Genomic DNA, 8,732 nt, shown 5'->3' with positions numbered 1-8,732 from the left:
AACGCAGGCCAAACTGCGTGGGCACCCCTGCAGTGACGTGGGCCGCTACCAAGGTGAGGCCAGACGGGGCGCCGAACCTGCCAATTGGCGTCTCACAGGGTGGAAACCCCCCCCCCCCCCCCCGCGTTCCCCTCCAGAGCCTCACGGGCTCCCATTCGCCAGGTGCTGGGGCGACCAAGGTGCTTTTGAAACCGGGACCCGGGGCCCCACCTGCTCTCATGGCCAGGCCACAGCTCAGGCAGGCAGTGGGCCTCAACCCAACACGCCCTGAAGAAACCCCCAGAAAGGCCCCCGGGCCGGCAAGGGCCACTGCCTCTGTCTGGGCAGCGGCCACCTGCCTTTCCGCTCCCCAGGGGCCTGAGAAGAGGGCGAAGCCTGTCGGTGACCCCAGAGAGGCCTGCCCTTAGTTTGAAGAGACAGCGGGGGGGGGGGGGATCCAAGCCACCCCCACTTTCCGTTGCCTCTCTGTTCGCAGCAGGTCTCCTCACGGACATTGTCAGTGCACTGAGCACGCTGGGGCTCGGTGTTTCCTGGTACATCCCACGCCTTTGAGCTGCAAGCACCAAAACCTTCCCCCACATCACTATTGTGTGGGTGTGGGTGTGGGTGGGTGGCACTGGGGGCCAGGGATTGAACCCAAGTCCTCAGATGGGGGAAGCTGAGCCGTGTTGATTTTTACATCTGTTTGCTTGTTGTTTGTTTCTCTGTTTTTAGGAGGCACCGGGAATTGAACCCAGGACCTCCCACGTGGGAAGGAGGTGCTCGACCACTTGAGCCAGATCTGCTCCCCCCCCCCATAACTATTCAATAAATAACCGCAAGCACCTTCTGGTTTTCACGCTCTTCTCTGTCAGGTAGGGCCCCTGCAGGAAACTGATGGCGCCCACAGATTAGGGTGATCCGAGAAGGGTTTAACGGGAAGCTGGGGACACTGGGGGGTTGCAGGGGTCTGAGCAGAATCCTCCAGGACCTTTTCCTCTCTGAGGCCTGGGGAGACCCAGACCCCCCAACCCGAAGGACAGACTCGTGTGGAGGGGACACCTCAGGACAGGCAGGCTGTTTGGAAGCCAGGGGACCGGACCCCTTGGCACCTCACTGTCCTCTCTGCCACCTGGCTCCCACTGCAGCTCCCATGCAGGGCTGCCAGGCAGAACACGGGACGGCCAGAAGCGTTTCAGTACAACTGTGTCCCAAATATTGCACAAGACATACTTAGACAAACAAGTACCTGTGGTTGATGTGAAATTCAAAGCTTACTGGGTGTCCCGTTGTTGTTGGAAGCCTTTAAAAAGTTTTGAGGTGCAATTCACATGACATAAAATTAACCATTTGAAAGTGGACGATTCGGGAGACATCTAGCATATTCCCAAGGTTTTGCCGCCATCATCGCTAACTCCAGGACATTTTCATCACCTCATAAGGACACCCCGTACCCATGAGCAGTCAGTCACTCCCGAGCCTGTACCTTCCCCTAGCCCCCCCCCCCCTTTCTTTTTGAGGTACCGGGACCAGGGATTGAAACTGGGACCTCATATGTGGGAAGCTGGAGCTCAACCACTGAGCTACATCCAGTCCCCCAAGTTGGTTTTTGCGTTTGGTTCTTGCTTGTTTTGTTTTTAGGAGGTACTGGGGATCGAACCCAGTACCTCGTATGTGGGAAGCAGGTGCTCAACCGCTTGAGCCACACCTGCTCCCCTCAATCCACTTTCTGTCTCTAGGACTTTGCCTGCTCTGGACATTTCATAGAAATGGGATTATCTCCTCTGTGGCTTTTGGTGTCTCTCACTGAGCGTGATGTTTGCGGGATCTGTCCATGACGTGTGGTACCCTATATTTTGATTTGCTAGATCAATCCGGCAACTCTGCCTCGAGCCGGCCCAACCCAAAGCTGGAGGCGGGGAGCCTGCGCGTGGCCAGAACAGCTGGGCCAAGGGTGCAGCTGGCAGCACCCCCACCAGCCGTTCTCAGCGCATGTGGCCAGTGCCGGCCAGGCAGCTTCCTGCAGGCCCGCTCCACCCTGGTGAACCCTGTTTCCGGGGCTGGCGGGGGCCAGCACTGCGGGGGGTGGGGGGCAGGAAGGCGGGTGGTGGCGAGGCCGCCCTCCCGCCTCTGCCCTGCCCTTTCTTCTTCCTGCTTCTGTGTGCCCCAGGTCTCCTGATTTCAGAGGAGCCAGGGCTGGGCTGGGCGGCGCTCGGGGGACGACGGAGAAGGAAACGCGGGCTCGTTGGTCTGTTGTTCTTGGCCTTGGCGTTATCGCTCCATCGTGCCCTGCGCGCCGCCCAGAAGCGGCTCCCCCACGCTTTGCCCTAACGGTTTTGAGGTTCCAAGGCTGGGAGCGATCGCAGAAACCATCTGTGCCAATCCCCGCACGTTTCACAGATGGAGAAACTGAAAATGTAGACGTTGTAGCTGGCTGAGAGCCACGCCCCGGGGATCGGAAGGCCAGGCCCTGCCTCCCGGCCAGGGCCGGGGCCTGGAGCCTTTCCCCAGTGGAAAGAGCTTTATTGTCAGTGCACAACATGAGGAGCCCCCCAGACAAGGAAAGAGCGGCCAGGACAGTCAGGACTACGCCGCGGTGACACACATGCCACCCAGCAGAGGCCCTTCCCTCTTGTCTCCCTCCAGCCAGGGACCCCACTGGGATGGCAGCATTCCTGCCCCCCAAATGCTTCACCGCAGAACCTGAAACTTAGATGAAACCCACAGGAATTTTGCTGGTGAATCTAAAAGAATGACACGGCAGGACACAGGCTTTTGTCGCTGCTTTTTCTCGCTCAACAGCTGGGCAGGTGCTGCTCCCAGGGCCGGCTTTGCTTTCAGGTCTTTTCCGTGGCCCGGGGAGGCCAGGTTTCAGTCCCTTGTTCGACCCTCGGTAAGTAGCGCAGCTAGAAACGCAGCTGCTCAGTGCCCTTGGACTTGGCTTTCTCTGGTTGTGTCTCAGCCCTGGGCTTGGGCTGCCGGGGTTTTCAATCATGGGGTCCCTTTGGCCAGTGACGGTCTCCAGTCTCCATTTACATTTGATGTGAATCCCCTTCCCTGGGCCCTGCCCGCCAGCAAAATGTTAGCACTTTTTTTTAAACCTTATTTTGAAATAAATTTAAATTTATAGGACAGTTGCAAAAAATAATACAAACCCCCTACTGAGAATTCCAACCTTCCCCCACACCCCAGGTACCCAGATCCACCAATTTTAACATTTTGCCATCTTTGTCGTTTCCCTCCCTCCCTCCCTTCCTTCCTTTCTCTTTCTTTTCTTTCTTTCTTCTTCCTTTCTCTCTCTCCCTCCCTCCCAGCCTTCCTTTCTCCTCTAATCTGTCTGCTGAACATTTGAGAGCAGGTTGCACATATGATACTCCTTGAACACATAATACTCCCATGTGCATTTCCTATGAACTAGAATATTCACTTCTTACGTAACCACCTTAACTGCAGTTATCACATTCAAGAAGTTTAACGTTGATATAAAACTTCCAGTCTACATTCCAACTTTTCATATGTCCCACTAATATCCTTTCGAGCCTTTTCTCCTCCATTCTTAGATTCCATCCAGAATCATGTATTGCAATGAATTGTTATTACCTCTTCGGTTTCTAATTCATTTTTTTTAAGTTGTGGGAACATATCTACAACATAAACTTTCCCATCCCAACCCTTCCCAAGCATGCCATCCAGTGGGATTAATCACATTCACTATGTTGCAGTTACCCACACCCCCATCCATTACTAGAACTTTCCATTCACCCAAATAGAAACCCTACACTTATTTCGCATTAACTCCTCATTGCCCCTGCCCCCAATTCCTGGTAACCTGTACTCTACCTTCTGACTCTATGAGTTTGCATTTTCTCTGATATTTTCTTGGTGGTTATCGTGGGGCTTAGATTTAACATCCTAAATCAGTAACAATTGTTTTTGCTTCGATACCAACCTAACTTCAATAGCATTCATAAACCATGTTCCTATACCACTCTACCCCCCACCTCTAGGTAGTTCTTATGACAAATTACATCTTTATACATTACGAGTCCAAAATCATTGATTTATCATGACCTTCTATGCATTTTATTTAAGTCCTATAAGAAGTAAAAAGGGAATTTACAAATCAAAAATACTGTAGTACTGGTATTTCTATTTACCCATGCTGTTATCTTTGCTAGAGATCTTCATTTTTTCCTGTGGCTTCAGTCAATTGTCTAGTGTCCTTTCCTTTCAACCTGCAGAACTCCTTTTAGCATCTCTTCTAGGCTTGGTCTAGTAGCGACAAACTCCTTCACCTTTTGTTTATCTGTGAATGTCTTAATCTCTCCCTCATTTTTGAAAGACAGGTTTACTGGATCCAGAATTCTTGGTTGGCAAGTCTTTGCTCTCAGCACTTTAAATATGGCTTCCCAATGCCTGTTTGCCTTCATGGTTTCTGATGAGAAATTGGCACTTAGTCTTATTGAGGCTCCCTGGTAAGTGATGTTGTTTCTGTCTTGCGGCTTTGGGAATTCTCTTTATCTTTGGCATTAAGCAGTCTGATTATAACATGGTATGGTGTGGGTCTATTTGGGTTTATCCAGTTTGGAGTTCATTGATGTGCCTATTCATGTCTTTTATTACTTTTGGGAAACTTACAGTCATTTTAAAAAAATATTCTCTCCACTCCTTTCTTTCGTCTCTTCCTGGGATTCCCACATGTATATATTGGTATGCTTGATGGTGTCCCACAGGTTTCTCAGCTTCTGCTCACTTTTCTTCATTCTTTCCTCCTTCTGCTCCTCAGACCGGATGATTTCAATGGTCTTATCTTCAAGTTCACCATTTCTTTCTTCTGCCAGCTCCAATCTACTCTTGAACCCCTCTAGGGAATTTTGAATTTCTGTTACTGTGGCCTTCAACTCTGTTTGGTTCCTTTTCATCATTTCCATCTCACTACTGATATTCTCTTTGTGTTCCTCTCTCATTTTCCTGATTTCCTTTAGTTCTTTTTTATGCTTTAATTGAGCTCTTTGAGCATATTTGGAAACTTTTTTTTCTTTAAGTCTTTGTCTGAAATGTCCCAGGTCTGATCCTCCTCATGAATGGTTTCTAATGCTTTCATCTTCTCCTCTGCCTGGGCATCACTTCCTATTTCTTTCTCTGTTTTGTGATCTTTTGTTAAACCTGGACATTTCGATATATTAGCATATTATTACTAGAATTTAGACTCTGAGGCATCTGTTCCTTAAGCTTTTATCCAGCTAGTGTTATGACAGGATTATCCTTGAATTCCAGGAGCTAACAAAAAGAAGAAGGGGGCAGTTCCTAAAGAAGTTGAATATAAATTTGTCATGTGACCTGGCAATACTACTACTGGGATATATATTCAGAAGAACTGAGAGCAGTGACATGAACAGATATCTGCACACTGATGTTCATAGTGACATTATTCATGATTGTCAAAAGGTGGGAACAACCCAGATGTCCATCAACCAAGGAATGGAGAAACAAACTGAGGTGTATACACACGATGGAATAGTCGTGAAGCATATGACAACATGGATGAACCTGGAAGACATTATATTGAGTGAAGCAAGCCAGACACAAAAGGGCAGATACTATATGATTGCATTACTATGAATTAAATATATTATGTAATCTCATGGAGTTACTAACTTGAATATGGGTCACCAGAAAACAGAATAAGTTTAGAGAATGGTAAACTGAGGGTTAACTTGTGCAGACTTGGTAAAAAGGATGTGTGTCAATCTTTGGAAATGAGTAGAAAAGGTGAAAGCCCAATATAATATTTGTAACTAGTGGTACCATTTGTGAGTATGGAAGTAATGGAAAAGTCTAGGGTCATGTATATTGCTAGAAGGAAAGCTAAAAAATGTAACATGGAACTGTATAGCATAGGAAAGCCGCATATGAAAAATGAATATGGGTAAAATTGCATATATAAGACCATTTTTCTTTGAAGCTGACTAAATGTACGTTAATACTACAAAATGTTAATATCAGACAAAAAAACATGCTAAGTGAAAGAAAGCAGACACAAAGTACAACATATTGTAAGATTCAATTTATATAAAATGTAAATATAAATCAGTTTATAAAGATGAAGTTAGATTCGTGGTTATGTAGGGCTGGGGAAGGATAGAGGGATTGAGAGGTGACTGCTAAGGGGTCTGGAATTTTTCTTTTTGGGGTAATGAAATTGTTCTAAAATTTTTTTGTGGTGATGAACGCACAACACTGTGATTATTCTAAAAGCCATTGATTATACGCATTGGATAGATTGTATGGTATGTGAATATAGCTCAATAAAACTGCTTAATAAATAAATAATTGTGCCAGAATAGCCAGAAATAGCAGCTATGTACAGCAGGGAAACAGATTGAAGAATTTTGTTGTTTGTTTTTTTGTTTATTATTATTGGAATAATGAAAATGCTCTAATAATGATTGAAATGGTGATTGCACAACTATGTGATTATACCAAAATACCATGGATTGTACACTTTGGATGAATTGTATGCTTTATTAATATGTATCAATAAAATTGATTTGTTTAAAAACAAAAATGGCAGTCAGCCCTGGGTCCTTACCAGGTGCAGGATTCTGGGTATATGACAGGACCTTTCCGTGTTCCAAGGGCTTCATCAATAAAAGAATGATAATTAAAAAAAAAAAAAAGGAGGAGGAGGAAATACCTTTCATTGTCTTTGAAGACATCTGCGTGAGTGCTCTCCTTCAGGGCTTATCCTTACAGTGAGTTTGGAGAATAGCTCCAGGCCAAAGTGTAGGGGCCTCACAGATCCTTTCCGCACACGCCTCTTGTGTGGCCCTAGGCATTTCCCCGTTTCCATGGATACTAATGTCCCCTCTCTCTTAGAAAACGTTTCCTCTAGGTCGCTGGCTCTGCCGTGTGCCCTCCAGCCAGCACTCCCTTGCCCCAGGCTGGCCCAGCGTTCTGTAGGAGAGCTCCACCAGCCTCCTCCTGCACACCCGGAGAGTTCCGGGACCCCAAGTCCCTCAGGCCACCCCCAGGCAGATGGGGCCAGATCAGACAGACAATCTCCCGATAAGGCCCTGAAGGTCACTCTGCTCCTTAAGAACTGGGACCCGGGATCTGCTCCAAGCCAAGGTGGGGACAGGGCAGGGAGCGGGGAGTCACGTGATCCTCCTGCTTAAGGGGCCTTTGTCTTGACTTGGAGCTTGCTGTGTTCAACCGCAGCCCTTGAACTGTTCTCTGGGGCTTTAAGAAAGAAAGACGTTTGGGCCCCTTCTTGCGGGTGTTTGCAGCTTCTGCGGGGACACACACACACACACACACACACACACACACACAGAGCCCTGAAGCTTCGCACTCCACCATCTGGATTGGGGCAGGGCCGTGAGAGCTCTTGTTCATTTTTGGTCAGTCTGACTGGAGCCCATTGTAACTTCAATTCATCCCTCCTACGCACACACACTCCCATGCACGCGCGCACACTTTGTTGGAAGTTTGGATTTGTTCTTCTGTAAATGGCCCGTTTTTATCCTTTTCCCATTTTTCTCTTGGGCTCTTTGTCTTTTTGTTATCAGTTTGTAGGGGTTCTTTTTATAATCGAGTGACAAACCTTTCATCCAGCACACGGATGGCCAATGTGGGTTATTAATCTATTGCTTGTCTTTTCACTTGTGGGTCCCTCAAAGCTGAATGCGTTGAGATCCACGTAGTCACGGCTATCCACCTTTTTCTTCACAGTTTTGGGTTTGTGGGTCTTGGCTTCCAGAAGTCTTCCAGATGCCAAGATGTCCACCCATCGGCCAGCTTTGCCAGGTCACGGCAGCTCCTAGAGCTACTTCAGGTCGTTTCAGTGGCAAACCAGTTGTCCTCTCGCAGCTGTCATCACCGCCAGCACGACAGCTTACCAAACTGCAGTGAGGCAGCGCAGTGGGGCAGCGGGTTTTCTTAAGGAAAGGAAACGTCCAAGACCTGTGTGTGTCGTCGCAGCCTGGGGGAGAGGAGTAAAGAGTGTCCCCCCTCATTTGAAGGCCCCCATTTGGGTAGACATCAGCTGCCCTGTTTAGGTCCTCTGGTGATCCCCCAAACCAGCCTGTGAGGAGGGGGCGACTTCTCTTGCAAAGTGCAGGGTCGGGGGGGCTGGCTTTTCCAGGGCCAGGACTCTACAGGGCCAGGGAGGTCAAGGGGGCCCACCCGGTGCGTTTCCAGCCTGATTTTGGGGGCCCCCCTCTAGCCACAGCAGGTCTAACCTTGAGCAGGTGCTCGTCCTCTTACTGCAGACCTTAAACCGTGGGTGCAGGTCAGGCCCTTGTCGCCCTTTTCAAGTTCATCCCGTTGCCCGCCGTCTGCCTTGACCTCTGCTCTCCTCTTCTCTTCTGCAACGCTGACTTCCGGTTTTACTTTGGCCTCTTCGTTTTTGTCCCCGCTTTCCCAGTGGTCCCGCCTTCCACGGCCACGGTCTCGGCCAGGAATGAAACCTACAAGATCCACTTAACGCCCCATCTGCCTGCCTGCCTCCCCAGAGCCCACTGCTGCCAGGATTTTGATTTTCTCCCTGTCCGGCATGGTCTTCTTACGGCCAAATAATATTCCATTGCATGGGTGCACCACGTTCTGTTCAGCCCTTCATCAAATGAGGGACCCCTGCGGTGCTTCCCTCTTTCGGCGATTGTGAATAATGCCGCTAGGAACATCGGTGTGCAGATGTCTGTTCAAGTCCCTGCTTTCAGTTCTTTGGAATATATACCTAGGAGTGGGGT

The sequence above is a fragment of the Dasypus novemcinctus genome, chromosome X, assembly GCF_030445035.2.
Source record: "Dasypus novemcinctus isolate mDasNov1 chromosome X, mDasNov1.1.hap2, whole genome shotgun sequence".
In the NCBI taxonomy this organism is placed as follows: Eukaryota; Metazoa; Chordata; class Mammalia; order Cingulata; family Dasypodidae; genus Dasypus; species Dasypus novemcinctus.
This window is presented reverse-complemented; position numbering follows the sequence as displayed.